Source organism: Vicugna pacos, chromosome X, assembly GCF_048564905.1.
Source record: "Vicugna pacos chromosome X, VicPac4, whole genome shotgun sequence".
Lineage (NCBI taxonomy): Eukaryota > Metazoa > Chordata > Mammalia > Artiodactyla > Camelidae > Vicugna > Vicugna pacos.
In genome coordinates, this window is record NC_133023.1 from 49681661 (window position 1) to 49696703 (window position 15043).

The following is a 15043-nucleotide window of genomic DNA, read 5'->3' on the forward strand; positions in this document are numbered from 1 at the left end:
GCTGTATTATTCAATTTCTCTGTTGCCTTATTTATTTTCTGTCTGGAAGATCTGTGTAGTGATGTTAATGCGATGTTAAACTCTCCAACTATGATTGTATTCCCATCAATATCCTTCTTTATTAGTAAATTAGTAATTGTTCTATGTACTTAGGTGCTCCTTTATTGGGTGTATATATATTAATGAGTGTAATATCCTCATCTTTTATCACTCCTTCAATCATTATAAAATGCCCTTCTTTATCTTTCTTTGTGGCCTTTGTTCTAAAGTCTATTTTGTCTGAAATAAGAACTGCTACACCTGCTTTACTGGCTTTTCCATTTGCATGGAATATCCTTTTCCATCCTTTCACTCTCAATCTATATTTGTCCTTCTCCATTAAGTGGGTCTCTTGTATGCAGCATATTGAAGGTTCCTGCTTTGTTATCCAGTCTACCACTCTCTGTCTTTTGCCTGGAGCATTTAGTCATTAACCTTTACAGTAATTAATGATAGATGTGTGTTTATTGCCATTTTGAACTTATCTTTGCCATTGATTTGGTATTTCCTCTTTTTTTTTGTCTTCTTCCTTCTGTGGTTTAGTAATTTTCCTTTGTATTATCATGGATTTTATTTAATTTTTGTGACTCCCTTGTTAATTTTTGGCTTGTGGTTCCCCTTTTTATAAATCTATTAGGCTATTACTATAACTGTGTTTATTAAACTGATATTAGCATGATCTCAGACCCATCCTACAGAGAAGAAAAAAATTTAAAAAGGAAGAAAAAATTTCTATATTTCCCTGCCTCCCTCTCCCACTCTCTATGATTTGTATGTCTTCTCTTATAATTTTGTGTTTTTTTATTTGTATTTCTTGAGTTATCACCTTTCCAGTTGTGAGTTTCTCATTTCTGTAACATCCTGCTGCTTTTCTATTTAGAATAGACCTTTCAATATTTTTTTAGCATGGGTTTAGTGTTGCTAAACTCCTTTAGTTTTTGTTTGTCTGTGAAATTCTTTATCCCTCCTTCTATCCTAAAGATAGTCTTGCTGGATAAAGTATCCTAGGCTGCATTTTTTATTCATTCAGGACTTTGAATATATCTTGCCACTCCCTTCTGGCCTGTAGTGTTTGTGTAGAGAAATCAGCTGAGAGCCTTATGAGTGGGTTCCCTTGTAACTCACTCTTTGCTTTTCTCTTGCTGCCTTTAGGATCATTTCTTTATCCTTGACTCTGGCCATCTTGATTATGATATATCTTGGTGTGGGTCTGTTTGTGTTCTTCCTGTTTGGGACCCTCTGAACTTCCTGTACTTGGGTATCTGATTCCTTCTTTAAGTTTGGGAAGTTTTCAGTCATGATTTCTTCAAAAACCTTTTCAATCCCCTTTGTTCTTTCTTCCCCTTCCAGGACCCCTATTATGCGAAGATTGGCATGCTTTATATTACCCCATATGTCCCTTATGTTGCTTTCATTTTTTTTTTTGCAACTGTTCTGATTGAGTGCTTTGTGTTGTCCTGTCATCTAGGTCACTTATTCGTTCCTCTACATTTTCTTGTCTGCTTTGCACAGCCTTTAGATCATTCCTCATCTCACCCAATGAGTTTACCAATTCTACTTTGCTCTTCTTTATAGCTTCGATTTCATTTTTGACATATTTTATATCTCTAAACACTGTCTGTTTTAATTACTTCAATACTTTGATTATTCCTTTTTTGAAATCTTGATCTAGTAGGCTTTTGATGTGTATTTCATTTATCATTCTTTTAGGGGATTTCTCTTGTTCTTTTATTTGGGAATTGTTTCTCTGCTTCTTCATCTTGCTTATATCTCTCTGGCACTGTGGCTTATGGAGTATCAGTTATCTATTGTGGTCCTTAAAGGAACTTATTTATTTATCTATCTAATGGCTATGTAGGAAATAAACTTAAAAAAAGGAGAGAGTGCAAAAGATAATTTCAAAAGAAGGGAGAAAAAAGGTTTGAAGACATTGTATAATCAATTATAGAAGCACAATTTGAATCAGACTAGCATTTGAGTTGAGACGTCTTTTTAAGAAACCCTTTTTAAAAAAAGGAAAAATTATCAAAAAACGATATTTTTAAGCTATTTATAATCAATAACAGGAGATCAAAACCAAAAGAAATGAAAATGAAATCAGGTTCTTTTTAAAAAATAATAATAATAATATAACTACTTTAAAAGAAAAATTGAAAAAGGAATTAAAACTAGAAGCATATACAATTGTTTAGAAAGTAGAAATTAAAAAGGTAATAGAAAATAGAACTGATAAGAAAAAGATAAAGAGAGGTTTTAAGGGTAGGGAGAAAACGATTTTAAAAGAGTGTATAATCAATTATAGTAGAGTAGTTCGAATCAGACTAGTATTTGAGTTGAGAAATCTTTTTTAAAAAGCTTAAAAAGAAAGGAAAAAATATCTAAAAATGATATTTGAAACCGATTTATAATCTATAATTGGAGATCTAAAGAAAAAGAAATGAAAATGTAATCAGGTGGATTTTTTTAAAAATAATAATATAACTACTTTAAAAGAAAAATTTAAAAGGATTAAAACTAGAAGCATATACAGTTGTTTAGAAAGTAGAAATGAAAACGGTAATAAAAAAGAGAACAGTTAAAAAATATGATACAGAGAGAATTTTGAAAAAGGGGATAAAAAAAGCTTTGAAAACAGTGTATAATGAATAATTGATGAGCAAGTTGAAGCAGAATAGTAATATGGTTGAGAAGTCTCTTAAAAACATTTAAAAAAGGAGAAAAGAAGAAAAATATATATAAAACCTGTGTATAATCAATAACAAGAGATCAAAACCAAGAGAGATAAAAATGACATGACATGGATTTTTTTAAATAATAATAATTTTATTTTAAAAGAAAACTTTTAAAGTGATTAAAACTGGGAGGACATATAATTGTTTAAAAGGTAAAAATTAAAAAGGTAATAGAAAATACAACAGGCAAAATCAGATTAAAAAACAGGGGGGGAAGTGGTGTTCTCCTGGAGACTGTGTGCTCTTAATGAGAAGTCTTTCTGTCTTCGCCCTGTTTCAGGAACTCAGCTTGCTGTTTCCAGAGGCCCTTGATTGATGCCCTCATTTGTACTGCTCACAGTGCCTGTCGGAAAGCAGATTGCGTCCCCTCCCAGCATAGCATTCCTGCCGGAAAGGCGGGGGGCCACCCGCTGTCCCCTGGCTCCGGTCGTTCCACAGCTCTGCCGCGTGCTCTGTGCCACCCTGTGCTCCGCCCCGGGTCGGCGCTCCCCAGGCGGACCCCGGGAAGACCCTGGAACAGCTCCCCTCCTTCCCTGCTCCATGTCCAAACTCAGCTCCTTGTTTGTCCTGGTGGCACGAACTTTGCGAGGCACCAGGGCAGAAGGATTCTATCTGACTGGGGCTACAAACAAGTCACTGTCTGGCCTTTGAGGCTGCCGAGCCCCTAGGCGCGGATTCAGGTTTCGCCCGCCTCCATCTGGGTGCCAAGTGCTGGAGGATATGGCGACCACACATGAGCCCCGCCTCTCCTCGCTGAAAACCTTCCGTGGGTTTTCAGAGATGGGGGTATACTCCCTTTCCCCCAAGGCACATCAGCCATGCTGTTTATGGAGGGCCCAGGTTGTTCTGCCCTGTGCACTCCCTCAACCTTGTTGGGCAGCACACTGCATTCCCCCTGCCTCAGTCCAACCATCCCCATCCTCAGCCCAGCTTGGGCAGCCTGTCCCAGCCCCCAGCCCCTGGCTCAGGTCTCAGGCTTGGTGTTGCAAGGACCCTCTGTGCATGTTTAACTTAGTTCTGTAGGTCAAGGGTTGCTCCATACAGATTCCAGCCTCAGAGGCACCCCCTCTGTCCTGCTGGACTCTCTGTTGGAGGGGGGAGACCCAGCGAATGGGCGCCAGTCCTACTTTGCCGTTCCCTCCCCACAGGACCCGTCCCACACTGTTTTGCCAGTTTGTCTTTTTTTTTTCTTTCTCCTACCATATTTTTGGCGTCTTTGTCTTCTGAAAAAGACGATGTTCTGTCGGAGTTCCACAAGTGCTCTGGTTGGCTGAGTGGGTCCATGGATATGAGTCTTGGTGTATCTGTGGGAGAGGGTGAGCCATGAGCATCCTACTACTCTGCCATCTTGGCCTTATTTCTGTCTCTGACTTTCGACATTTTTTTATGCTGTGTCTATGTGTGGGTCTTTTTATCTACTGGGAGCTCATTGATCTGCTTAATGTGTTGATTAAAATTTTCATCAAATTTTGCAGTTGTAGGTCATTCTCCAGATTATTATTTCTGTTTCTTTCTATTTCTCCTCTCCTTCTGAAGCCCCCATTATGTGTATGCTGCTGTAATTGATGGTGTGCCATAGTTCTCTTAAACTCTGTTCATTTTTTTTATTCTTTTCAATTTTGCTCCTCTTACTAGATAATCTTAATTGATATATCATCAAATTCAGTTTCTTTAGTCTGCCAGTTGAAATCTACTGTTGAGTACCACTAATGCCTTTTCCATTTCAGTTATTGTCCTTTTCAACTCAGAATTTCCATTTGGTTATTTTTTATAATGTCCATATTTTTACTAATATTCTATATTTGGTAAGACATCATTCTCATACTTTTCTTTTCTTCTTTAGAAGCATTTTGTTTGTAGTCCTTTGAATATATTTAAAATAGGTGATTTAAAAGCTTTGTCTAGTAAGCCTGACATCTGGACTTGCTCAGGGATAGTTTCTATTGACTGTCTTTTTTTCCTGTGCATGAGCCATACTTCCTTTTTCCCTCCTGCCCTATTGGGGTGTAATGGAAAATTTTTAATTGTATATATTTAAGATGTACAAAATGATGGTTTGTTGTATGTATACATTGTGAAATAATTACCAAAATTAAATTAATTCAGATATCCATCACCTCACATAGTACTTCCCCCCCCTTTTTTTGGTGTGGTGAGAACATTTAAGATGCACTCTCTCAGCAAATTTCAAGTATACAATACAGTACTATTAGCTATAGTCAGCATACTGTACATTAGGTTCCCAGAATTTATTCATCTTATCAATGAAGCTCTGTACTCTTTGACTAACACCTCCCTATTTTCCCTTCTATCTATGCCTGGTAACTAGCATTCTACCATCTGGTTCTATGAATTTAACTTCTTTAGATTTCACATATAAATGAGATTACATGATATTTGTCTTTGGTTTATTTCACTTACAATAATGTCTTCCATATTCACTCATGTTATCACAAATAGCAGGATTTCCTTCTTTTATAGCTGAATAATATTCCATTGTGTCTACATACCAAATTTTCTTTATATATTAACCTGTTGATGTATGCATAGGCTGTTTCCATATCTTGGTTGTTGTGAATAGTGCTGCAATGAACATGGGGGTGCAGATGTGTTTTCAAGATGGTGATTTTATTTCCTTTGTGTATATATACACAGTAGTGGGATGCTGGATTGTATGGTTGCCCTATATTTCATTTTTTGAAGAGTCTCCATACTCTTCTCTATAATGACTTTACCACTGTACATTACCTTCAGCAGTGTACAAGGGTTTCCTTTTTTTACAACCTCACCAACATTTGTTATATCTTGTCTTTTTGATAGATGATATCCTAATAGATGTGAGATGATCTCTCATTGTGGTTTTGATTTGCATTTTCCTGATCATTAATGATGGTGAGCATCTTACCATCTACTTGTTGGTCATTTGTATGCCTTCTTTAGAAAAATGAGCATTCAAGTTCTTTGCCCATTTTATAATTGAATTATTTCTTTTTCACTTTTAAATTAATTAATTGTTTGTTTATTTTGCTATTGAGTTATATGACTTCCTCATATATTTGGGAAATTAATCCCTTATCAGATTTCTGACTTGCTAATATTTTCTCCTAAACTGTAAATTGTCTTTTCATTCCATTAATTCCATCCTTTGCTGTACAGAAGATTTTTATTTTGATGTAATACTATTTATTTATTTTAGATTTTGTTGTATATGATTTTAGTGTCATAGCCAAAAAATCATTGCCAAGACCAATGTCAGTGAGCTTTTTCTTATGTTTTTTTCTAGGAATTTGAAGATTTTAGGTGTTACGTTTATGTCTTTAATCTATTTTGAGTTGATTTTTGTATATGATGTAAGATAAGGGTTCAGTTTCATTCTTTGTGCAAGTGGATGTACAGTTTTCCCAACACTATTTATTTAAGATACAATCCTTTACCCACTGTGTATTCTTGGCACCCTTGTCAGAAGTCAGTTGACTACATATGCATGGACTTATTTCTGGGCTGTCTATTCTGATCCACTGGCCTATTTGTCTATTTTTATGACAGTACCATGCTGTTTTGAATACAGTATCATTGTAATATAGTTTGGAAACAGAAAGTATGATGTCTCCTGCTTTTGTTTTTTCTCAATGTTGCTTTGGCTGTTCAGGGTCTTTTGTAGTTCCATGCAAATTTGGGAATTATTTTTCCTATTTCTGTGAAAAAAATCCATTGGACTTTTGATAGGGATTCCACTGAATCTGTGGATCAATTTGAGTAGTATGGGTAGATTCATAATGTTAATTATTCCAATATAAGAACATGGGTTAGCTTTTATTTGTGTCTTCTTCAATGTCTTTCATCAATGTATATGAAAACTATAGTTTTCAGATGTTTAACCTCCTTGGTTAAATTTGTACCTATGTATTTTATTGTTTTGGATGCTATTAAAAATAGGATTGATTACTTTATTTCCTTTTCATCTATGTTTCAACGTTATATATAAATGCAACTGATTTTTGTATGATGATTTGGTATCTTGCAACTTTATTTAATTTTTTGTTAGTTCTAACGGGTTTTTGTGAAATCTTTCAGCTTTTCTACATATATGATCATGTCATCAACAAAGAGAAATAATTGTACTTCTTCCTTTCTAACTTGAATATTTCTTGCTTAATTGTTCTGTCTAGGATTTCTATGTTGAAAAGAAGTTGTGAGAGTGGACACTCTTGTTGTTGTTCCTGATCCTGGAAGAAGAGTTTTCAATTTTTCACCATTGAGTATGATATTAACTGTAAACTTATCATATATGCTCTTTAGTATGCTGAGATACATTTATTCCATACCTGATTTATTTTTATCATGAAAAGATGTATGCCTTCTCTACATCTATTGAGATGGTCATATGATTTTTATCATTTATTCTGTCAATGTGGTGTCATAGCACATTGTTGACTTGCATATGTCAAGCCATCATTGAATCCAGGAATAAATCCCAGTTGATTATGGTGTATGATCCTTTTAATGTGATTTTGGATTCACTTTTCTAGGTTTTTTTTTTTTTTAGAATTTTTGCATCTATGTTCATCAGTGGTATTGGCCTGCAATTTTCTTTTCTTGCAGTGTCCTTGTATGGCTTTGGTATTAGGGTAATGCTGCCATCATAAAATGAGTTTAGAAGTGTTCCTTTCTTTTCAAGTTTTGGTAAGTTTGAGGATTGGTAACAAGTGGTCTTTAAATGTTTGATAGAATTCACCAGAGGAGCCATCTCGTCCTAGGTTTTTCTTTGTTGGCAGATTTTTTTATTACTGCTTTAACCTCCTTACTTATTATTGGTCAGTTCAGATTTTCTATTTCTTCTTATTATTCTTGATAAGTTGTATGTTTCTAAGAATGTATCCATTTCTTATATACAATCAAATTTTTGTATGTAATTATTACTCATAGCAGTAATGACCCTTTATATTTCTGTGTATTATTTCTAATGTCTCATCTCTCATTTATAATTTTTCTTTATTTGAGTACTGTCTTTTTTTCCTAGTTAGTATATCTGAAGATTTTTCAAATTATCTTTTAAAAAATTGTTAATTTTACTGATTTTCCCATTGCCTTTCTAATAATCTCTCATTTACTTCTGTTCTTATCTTTATAATTTCCCTGTTTCTGCTAACATAGACCTGTTTTTTTCTTTTTTCCTAGTTTGTTGAGATATGAAGTTTGCTTATTTATTTGAGATTTTTCTTTTTTTCTTTATCTGTATAAGTTTTCTCTTAGAATTGCTTTTGCTGTATCTTATAAGTCTTGGTATGTTGTGCTTCCATTTGCGTTTGTCTCAGGTACTTTGTAATTTCCCTTTTGATTTTGATTTTTTCATTGATCCCTTTTTTTGGGGGGGGGAGTTTGTTGTCTAATTGACACATATTTGTGATTTTTCCAATTGGTCTCCTGTTATCCATTTCTTGTTTCATATCATTATGGTCAAACTATACTTGATTTGATTTCAATCTTCTTAAATTTTTTAAGACTTGCCTTGTGAACCAACATATGATCTATCCTTAAGAATGTTTTGTATAAGCTTGAAAAGAATGAATATTCTGCTTCTTTTAGATGGAATGTTATGTATATATCTGTTAGGTGCATTTGCTCTGTAGTGTTATTCAAATTCACTGTTTTCTTATTGATTTTTTGTGTATAAGCTATCCAGTATTGAAAGTACAGTATTGAAATCCCTAATATTATTGTATTGATATCTATTTATTCCTTCAATTCTGTTTATATTTTTAAAATATTTAAGTGCTCCAATGTTAGGTATATATATATTTCAAATAGTTATATTCTCTTGATATACTGACCCCTCCTTCACTATATAGTGATCTTCTTTGTCTCTTGTAACTGATTTTGACTGAAAATTTCTTTACTATAGCCACTCCTACTCATTACAATTTGTATAGAATATATTTTTTTATCCATTCACTTTCAGTTTCTGTATGTCCTTAAATAAGCAGCATATTGGTGGATTTCATGTTTATATCCTTTCAACCACATTATTTCTTTTGATTTCAGAATTTGATCTATTTATATTTAAAGTAATTATCAATAAAGACTGGATACTCTATAACTCTTAGAGGAAATCATAGACAGAACACTCTTTGACATAAATTGCAGCAATATTTTTTTGAATCCATCTCCTAGAGTAATGTAAATAAAAACAAAAATAAACAAATTGGACCTAATTAAACTTAAACACCTTTGCACAGCAAAAGAAACCATAAACAAAATGAAAAGACAACCTACAGAATGGGAGAAAATATTTGCAAATGATGTGACAAATAAGTAATTAATTTATAAAATATACAAACAGTACAAACAACTTAATGTAAACAAACAAACAGCCTAATCAAAAAAGTGGACAGAAGACCTAAGTAGACATTTCTCCAAAGAAGACATGCAGGTGGCAAACAGGCACATGAGAAGATGCTCAATATCTCTAATTATTAGAGAAAATGCAAATCAAGACTACAGTGATGTTTCACCTCACCCTAGTCAGAATGGCCATCATTAAAAATTCTACAAATAATAAAAGCTGGAGAGAGTGTGAACAAAAAGAAGCACTGTTACACTGTTGGGTTGGTAGGAATGTAAATTGGTACAGCACTATGTCTTCATAGTTCTTGAAAAAAACTAAAAATAGAGTTACCATATGATCCAGTAATCCCACTCCTGGACATATATCCAGAGAAAACTCTGATTTGAAAAGGTACATTCACCCCAACATTCATAGCAGCACTATTTACAATAACCAAGACATGGAAGCAACCTATATGTCTATCAGCAGATGAATGGATAAAGATGTGGTGTGTGTGTGTGTGTACACACACACACACACATATATATATATATATATATATATATATATTATATATATAATGGAATATTTCTCAGCCATATAAAAGAATGAAATAATGTCATTTGCAGCAACATGGATGGACTTAGAAATTATCATATTAAGTGAAATAAGTCAGGAAAAGATAAATATCATACGATATCACTTATGTGTGGAATGAAAAAAAATGGATACAAATGAACTTATCTACAAACCAGAAATAGACTCACAGACATAGAAAACAAACTATGGTTACCAAAGGGGAAAGGGGGAAAGGGATAAATTAGGAGTATAGGATTAACATATACACACTACTAGATATAAAATAAACAACAAGAACCTACCATATAGCACATGGAAGTATATTCAATATCTTGTAATAACCTATAATGGAAAATTATCTGAAAAAAAATATATATATATGAATCATTTTGTTGTAAACCTGAAATTAATACAACATTGTTAATCAACTACACTTCAATTTTTTTAAAAAATTTTAGAACTTCAAAACAAGAGAACTTGGAATCATATTCCTTTACATCAAAGTAGCAATATAAGTACTCTGCTATATCTTAGTACACGAAATAAACTGATGTAAATATAACAAAATAAATAAAGTAATTATTGATAGATAAGAAATTACTATCACCATTTTGCTCATTATTTCCTGATTGTTTTGTAGGTCTTTTTTTTTTTCCTTTCTTCCACTCTTGCTGTCTTCCATTGTGATTTATTTTTTTGTAGTGGTATGCTTTGATTCCTTTATCTTTTTTTTGTATCTACTAGCGGTTTTCCTTTGTGGTTACCATAAGTCTTACATAAATCATCTTATGGTTCCAACAGTCAATTTTAAGCTGATAACAACTTCAACCACATATAAAAACTATACACTTTTACTTCTCTTCCCTCCACATTTTATGTTAATGACATCTTTATATCTTTTTATATTGTGCATCCATTAACAAATTAGTGTAACTATAGTTATTTTAATACTATTTTAACTTGTATTTAGAGGTAAAAAGTGATTTATGCACCACCATTAATGTATTAGAATATTCTGAATTTGATCATATATTTACTTTTTCTGGTGAGTTTTATCTTTTCATATGTTTTCATGTTGTTACTTAGTGTCCTTTCATTTCAACTTGAGGAACTCCTATTGTATTTCTTGTAAGACAGATCTACTGGTGACGAACTCCTTCAGCTTTTGTTTGTCTGGGGAAGTCTTTATCTCTTCTTCATTTCTGAAGGATGGTTTTGCTAAGTATCACATTCTGGGCTGGCAGTGTTTTGTTTTGTCTCTAATCACTTTGAATATATCATCCTATTTCCTCCTGGCTTGCAAGTTTTCTGCTAGAAATCTCCTCATAACTTTATGGGGGCTCCATTATATATTATGATTCATTCTTCTTTTTCTGCTTTCAAAATTATTTCTTTGCCTTTGTCTTTTAACAATTTAATATAACGTGTATCAGGGTAATCTTCTTTGGTTTGATCTTACTTGAGTTTCTTTGAGCATCGTGTACCAGAGGGTCCATATCTCTATCTCAAAATTTGGGAAATTTTCAGCTATTATTTCTTTAAATAAGCTCTTTGTACTTTTCTTGTTTATCCTGGGACTCACATGTTTTAAATGTTAGTCTGCTTGGTGGTATCCCATAAATCAAGTAGGCTCTCTTCACTCTTTTTCATTCTTTTTGTTCTTTAACTGGGTAATTTGAAATGACCTGTCTTTGAGTTTGCTGATTCTTTTGTCTGTGTGATTTAGTCTTTGGTTGAAACTTTCTGTTGAAATTCTCAACTCTGTCATCGTATTCTTCAGCTCCAAGGTTTCTGTTTAGTTCTTTATAATGGTTTCTATCTATTTATTGAACTTCTCTTTTTGTCTATGCATTGTTTTCCCTCATTTCATTTAGTTGCCTGTGTTGTCTTGCATTTTACTGAGTTTCTTTAAGAAGATTATTTTGATATCTCTGTCACACAATTTATGGATTCCATTTTTTGGGGGTCAGTTATTAGAGATTTATTTGTTTCTTTTGGTAGTGTCATATCTGCCTGGTTCTTTGTCATCCATATAGACTTGAATTTATGTGTGCATTTGAAGAAGCATACAACTCTCCTGGTTTTTACAAACTGGTTTTAGCAAGTAAGGACATTTTCCTGTTGGTTCCTCGGGTTGATGGAATTGCCTCCAGGATTGCAGTCTAGGTAGGTTGGAGATAAGTCATGTGGCTACTGGTGAGTCTGAGGTGGGGTCCCCAGTTGGTGGGCCTGTTACCAGAGGCTCAGCTGGGCACTTAGGTATATGGAGCTGCCTCCAGGACATTTTTCAGTAAGGATAACACTGGGACAAGTGTCCACTTTAGGATCCATGCTGGGTCTGCAGACAGTGTGTCTGTTACTGTGCATGTACAGGTTTGGCTCCTGCCAGGTCATTGGTGGATCCCTTGGCAGGCAAGACTGTCTCTGGGCTCTGGCTGATAGGGGCTGAAATCAAGACCCAGAGTCACATCAGGGTCTACAGTCAAGACTAAGCTCTGCAGACCTGGCTCCAGAGGCACAGGTGGGTGTGGATCCCACAAAGTCCTTTGGCAGGCAAGATTGCTCCCTGACTAATTTGGGAGGGACTGGAGCTGAGTCATACCACCCTTTCAGAATCTACAGTTGGACTTTGGCCTATGGACTTCCCTCTGGGTACATGTACAGGTGTTGGGTCTCTGGGAAGGCAGGACTGCTCATGAACTTCAGCTGGATTAGGGTTGTAGCTAAATCAGAGGATTGTTCCAGGATCTACTGTTGGACCAAGATTGTTTGGGTTGCCTCCAGGGGTACTAAGAAGTATGTCTCCCAGTGTTTCCCTGGGCCAGTAAGACTGCTAAAACTGTGGCTGGGAGTGGCTGGAGCTTAGTCATAAGGTTGTTTTAGCACCTGCTGTCAGACCAAAGTTGCCTTTCCTGCCTCCAAAGGCACCAATGACTATATCTTTCAGCAAGATTCTGGGCAGACAGGAGTGCTCTCTGACCATGTCTTGGAGGGGCTGCAGCTGAGTTACAAGACTGTTTCAGCATCTCTAGGGGAGCAGACATGTATGTCTCCTGACAAGTCCCTGAGATGGCAGGACTGCTCTCCGAATGCTGCTTCAAGGGGCTGGAATAAAGTTTTATGGCCATTTTAGAATCTTTGGAGGAACAAATGGACATATCTACCCATGGGTTCCTGGGAGAACTGCTCCCAGACTGCTGTTGGGAAGACCTGGAGCCCAATTACAGGTCTGATTCAGAATCCACACCTGGACCCAGTTCAGTGGGCTTGCCTCCAAGGTCTCCCAGACCATGAAGGGGCTAACACCAAGTCATGGGCCGCTTTGGAATCCACAACCAGGACTATGTTCTGCAGGCCTGTTGCTTGAGGCATGGGCAAATGTGACTCCTCCAAGTTCCCTTGGTGTATGGTACTGGTGGCAGGACCAAAGCCAAGCATGGCTATAGTGAAGTCCATAGGGGGACAGAGCCTTTTCCAGGTCTGTAGCTATAGCTAAGATTGATAGCTTAGCTTGGGTACAGAGCTGCCTTCTCAAAAAAGCTCTTATCAGTCTTGAGCTCCACTGAGTTTTCACAATCATTTTTCTGAATCCCAAAGCTCCCACAAAGGCACTTTTGTTCATGAATGGCTGTCAAAGTATTTTTGTTGAGGGGAGATACAAGCAGGAGACTTCCTGTCACCATCTTGCTAATATCACTTGGGCCATGTTTTCTTGTTTTTTAGCATGTCTCATAATTCATTTTTGAAAACTTGACATTTTAAATAATATAATGTTGCAACTCAGGAAATTAGATTTCCTCCTCTCCCCAGGGTTTGTTATTGTAGTTGTTTTTAGTGACTTTTGAAGTAATTCTGTAAAGTCAATATTCTTTGTTGTATGTGATCACTGAGGTCTCTGATTGAAATAGCTTAGCTCACAGTTCAACAGAGATTTTGTTAAATGCCTTGAACGAATGCATTTTCTTCCCCTTGCCGAGGAACTTTAAGTGCATGTTGGAACACACTTTCAATACTCTAGAAGGCATAAGATAACTTTGCCTTAGCCTTCACTTCCTGTTGCACAGGGCCTTAAGGTCAGCCAGAGGTGAGATATTAGGGGTTTTTCAGGTCCTTCCTGATCACATGCACAGCCCTGCACATGCAGGTGTCCTTCTAGATCCCCAGGAATATGTGGGAGCTTTTCAATGTCCCTTATGGACATCTAGTTTCCAATTTTTACTTTTAACTTTTTTGTCAATTTCTTGTTTGCCCCAAATGTTAATACAACTGAAGACAGCTGCTGCAATATTAAATAATAGCCTCTAATTATTTTTTAAACAATGTGTGTTTATTTATTTATTTTTAATGGAGGTACTGGGGATTGAACCCAGGACCTCATGTTTAGCACTCTACCACTGAAGCATTCCCATTCCCTTGACAATAGCGTCTATTTTTGATAAATATCCCTGGAGAAAAATCTTTCCACCATGGCCAAGCTCTAAATCAGACAAGAAAAACATAAGCCATATAAATCAAGTTTCCCAAAGCAGTACCAGACAGATCAGATAATGATGATTCTAAATGGATGGTACTTTGGAGGAGATCTAAACTCATTCTGATCCTTGTATTGGCTTATAGGTGGCTGGTTCTCATGACTACTGACATTGTGAGGCTGTTGGTTTTAAGGCCACAATGGATCTGGGGACAGGAGATGGAAATAGGACAAATTAAAATGGCATATTTTCTGTTCTTACCATGGTTCAGCTAGTTATTTTTTATTGTTGTGTTTTGGTTTTGGTTTAGAATAAACACTCTTTGGATTATTGCAAGCCTTTGGTTAATTTCCAGAATTCTGGAAAATTTGACTTTAACAATTTTTGCTTTTGTTCTCATTGCTTTTATTGACAAGCAGCTTTGGGAGTTCCTTTCTCTCCCATTCCTGTTGACATCACCCATAACTAATATTTAAAGTTATGTAACTATCAAATATCTCATGGCATAAAGGTAACTATATGAACTTTTACACATTTGTAGAGTTATTGCTGTGCATTATTTTCACTATTTTTAATCTCTACTGTGAAAAAAGTGATTTTCAAATAATTGGTATTAATGTTCACCAAAACATAAAGTCAATTATAGACAAATTTTTTGAGTAAATTTCCCCTAGATGATAAGTGACTTACAAAAAAATCATTTTAACTCAACTCACCATCATTTAGGTAAAAGTCAGGGCTATTATGTAACTGACATAAAGTCAAATGCTTTTTATAATTTTAATCAGCTTAACTTTGCTGCAGGATTCTATAAGTATGTCAGAGGCTGCAACAGTAAAAAAAAGGAAACATTTAATAAAATATTTATTAAAAACTTACCATGTACATAACAATAT